Source organism: Arachis ipaensis, chromosome B4 (assembly GCF_059453495.1).
Source record: "Arachis ipaensis isolate K30076 ecotype BB chromosome B4, ASM5945349v1, whole genome shotgun sequence".
Lineage (NCBI taxonomy): Eukaryota > Viridiplantae > Streptophyta > Magnoliopsida > Fabales > Fabaceae > Arachis > Arachis ipaensis.
Window position 1 is genome coordinate 38,432,686 of NC_142439.1, and position 3,343 is coordinate 38,436,028.

The 3,343-nt window shown below is 42.2% G+C and overlaps 1 non-coding gene across 1 annotated transcript; it reads right to left on the minus strand.

The window, feature by feature from the left end:
• Positions 1–523: 523 nt before the first annotated feature.
• LOC148567237 (small nucleolar RNA R71) lies at positions 524–630 on the minus strand. The gene has a single exon (XR_015881645.1). It is a non-coding gene; the product is annotated as a small nucleolar RNA R71 (small nucleolar RNA).
• Positions 631–3,343: the final 2,713 nt, after the last annotated feature.

Below are 3,343 nucleotides of genomic sequence, written 5' to 3' on the forward strand. Positions count from 1 at the left end.
GGCAAGAGGAAAACGAATAGTTGGTGCTGAAGAAGAGGAGGAACAGTTTGAGGAATACTTTGAACCAAACATGGAAGAAAACATGGAAAATCATCATGAAGAAGAGACTCACAACCATGGCAGAGGAGGTGGAGCAAATCATGCTGGGGAGGATAGAAGAGTTTTGGGCTCTTACATTAATCCAAACCCAGGCAATTGTGGAAGTAGCATCCAAAAGCCAACAATCCATGCCAACAACTTTGAACTTAAACCACAGCTCATCACCCTTGTTCAGAACAACTGTTCGTTTGGAGGAGGTATTCAAGAAGATCCCAACCAACATTTGATCACCTTCCTGAGAATATGTGACATAGTGAAATCTAATGGTGTTCATCCTGACGCCTATAGATTGCTCTTATTTCCCTTCTCACTCAGAGACAAGGCAGCCAAGTGGCTGGAATCCTTCCCAAGGGAGAGCTTGACAACTTGGGAGGATGTGGTGAATAAATTCTTAGCAAGATTCTACCCTCCTCAACGAATCAATAGGCTGAGAGCTGAGGTTCAAACCTTCAGGCAACAGGATGGTGAGACTCTGTATGAAGCATGGGAGAGGTTCAAAGACTTAATAAGGAGGTGTCTACCTGATATGTTCAACGAATGGGTCCAGCTGCACATTTTCTATGAAGGGCTCTCTTATGAGTCAAAGAAGGCAGTAGATCATTCATCTGGAGGGTCTTTGAACAAGAAAAAGACCATTGAGGAAGCTATAGATGTTATTGAAACAGTAGCAGAAAACGACTACTTCTATGCTTCCGAAAGAGGGAACACAAGAGGAGTGATGGAGCTAAACAATGTAGATGCTCTGTTGGCCCAAAACAAGCTCATTACTCAGCAGCTGGCTGACCTCATCAAGAAGATGGAGATGAACCAAGTAGCAGCAATCTCCACTTCATCAACAACACAAGAAGGAGTGAACCAAGAAGCAGAAGGGAGTCAGGAGCAAGCCAACTACATTGGGAATTCACCAAGGAAAAACTATGATCCATACTCTAAGACTTACAACCCTGGATGGAGAAATCAACCGAACTTTGGGTGGGGAAGTGAGCAAGATCAAAACCAAGACCAGAGACGTTACAATTCCAACAACAATGCAGCTCACCAACAATTCACCCAGAGGACATCTCAACACCCCCACAACAATAACTCTCCACACACTTATCAAAACCAAAATAGCACATCAGCTCCGAACCACTCATCAATTGATGACAGGCTCTCTAAGATTGAAGCCTTACTTGAAGGAATAAGCCAAGAGATTCAAGAAAATAAGGTGTTCAAAGAGGAGGTGCGAGCCAATATTAAGAACCAGGGAGAAACCATTAGGAAGATGGAATTCTAGGTGGGATATTTAGCTGAGAAGATTTCCAAACCTACTGATAGCTTCCCAAGTGACACTGAGAAAAACCCCAAGGGAGAAGCAAAGAAAGTAAGATGGGAAGATTGCAAAATGGTCACTACAAGCGATCAAGAGATTGAAGACAAGCAAGGCAAAATGTGCAAACAACCTGAAGACAACTCAACAAAGGAGGAGGATAGAGATCACAAAGAACCAGAAATCTCACTACAAGAGTTGCTGAAGCTCTATGCACCATTCCCTCAACTGCTCAATGGTGCTGTGGGAAAAAGAATATACTCAAGGTTCCTAGACTTGTTTGCATCTCTGCATGTGAACATACCATTCATCAAGGCAATTCAACAAATGCCTGCATTCATCAAATATATGAAGGAACTTCTTCCCAGGAAAAGCTCACTCAAGGGAGGGCAGACTATAGTGATGAACAAGGAATGTAGTGCCCTTATTCAACCTGAGCTACCTACAAAAAGAAGAGACCCAGGAAGTTTTCATATCCCTTGTGCCATAGGTGAAACTATGTTCGACAGAGCACTATGTGATCTAGGGGCCAGCATCAACTTACTGCCCTTATCCCTGGTGAAGAGGCTACAGATCAATGAGATAATGCCTACAGATGTCATTATCAGACTGGCTGACAAAACTCAAAAGCAAGCAATAGGAGTGGTGGAAAATGTGTTGCTAAAGGTTGGGAAGTACTTTCTCCCAACAGACTTTGTCATTCTGGACATGGAAGAAAGTCACACTCACCCAATCATATTGGGAAGACCATTTCTAGCTACGGCCAGAGCACTTATCGATGTAGAGAAAGGGGAGCTAATATTGAGAATCCATGATGAACGACTCAGCTTCAATGTTTTCAAACTCTCACAAGAAACAGATCAAGAGGACAAGGAACTAAGCACAAATGACAATGAGACACTGAAGGACGAAACAAGCACTGAAGCACAGTCAGTTCACTCTGAGACCCCCTTAACTGACAAACAAGGAAAACAGCAATTGCCACAGCTCAAGGAGAAGTTGGAGGAACCAAAACCTCTAGAGGCAGGTGAAGACAGCATCACAATTCCTTGGAGAAAAGAGGTCACCAAGGGGAAGGCAACCTCAAAAGAAATAAAAAAGAAGGTACCAAGGAGATGGCGAAACAAGAAGATCCCTACGGAAGATTTCTCTCCAGGGGATAGAGTTGTCTCAGCTTACTTCCCAGATATTCCCCCTAATCTCCCTACTGTACCATCTCAATTACCCAAGGTCTTCACTATCAACAGAGTTCTTTCTCTGGAACATATGGAGATCATTGATCCAACCAATGGATACAAGTCCACAGCAAGAGGGGAGGACTTTAAGCACTACCAACCACCATGATGAAGGAAAAACGTCAAGCTAGTGACGCTAAAGAAGCACTTCATGGGAGGCAACCCATGTTTTATATGCTTTCAGATGATAATGAATAAGTCAATCTTTATGAGCTTCAATCCAAACTTAACAAACAATTGGTGAAAATCCTCTTATGCAGAATATAGTGAGGAACAATTTTGGTGTTCAAAGCAAACCAAGTTGCATGCTAGCCTTGGAAGCTTTGAACACAAAACCTTCATCACAATGCCTCAAACTAAGTTTGGTGTCACCCCATGGTGCCACCAAAATGCATATAAGGAACCACCAATAGTTAGTTAGTAGTTGAAATTCATAAACAAACAATCAAATCCTTTCTTTCCATTTATTCTAGCCGTAGAGTTTTAATTTTTTTATTAACTCCCTTATTTCAAATCTTTATAGGAAAGGAAAAGAAGCATGAAAAGGGATTGATGGGATAATTAAAGGGGAGACTTCGCCACTTAAAGAAGAGGGGTTACACACTTGTTCTAAAGAGGGAATACGTTGGAAAATGTTGCCATGCAACATTGAAAAAAGGGACCCTTAGAAGACTGAGCAATCCCCATCATAAAGTGATGA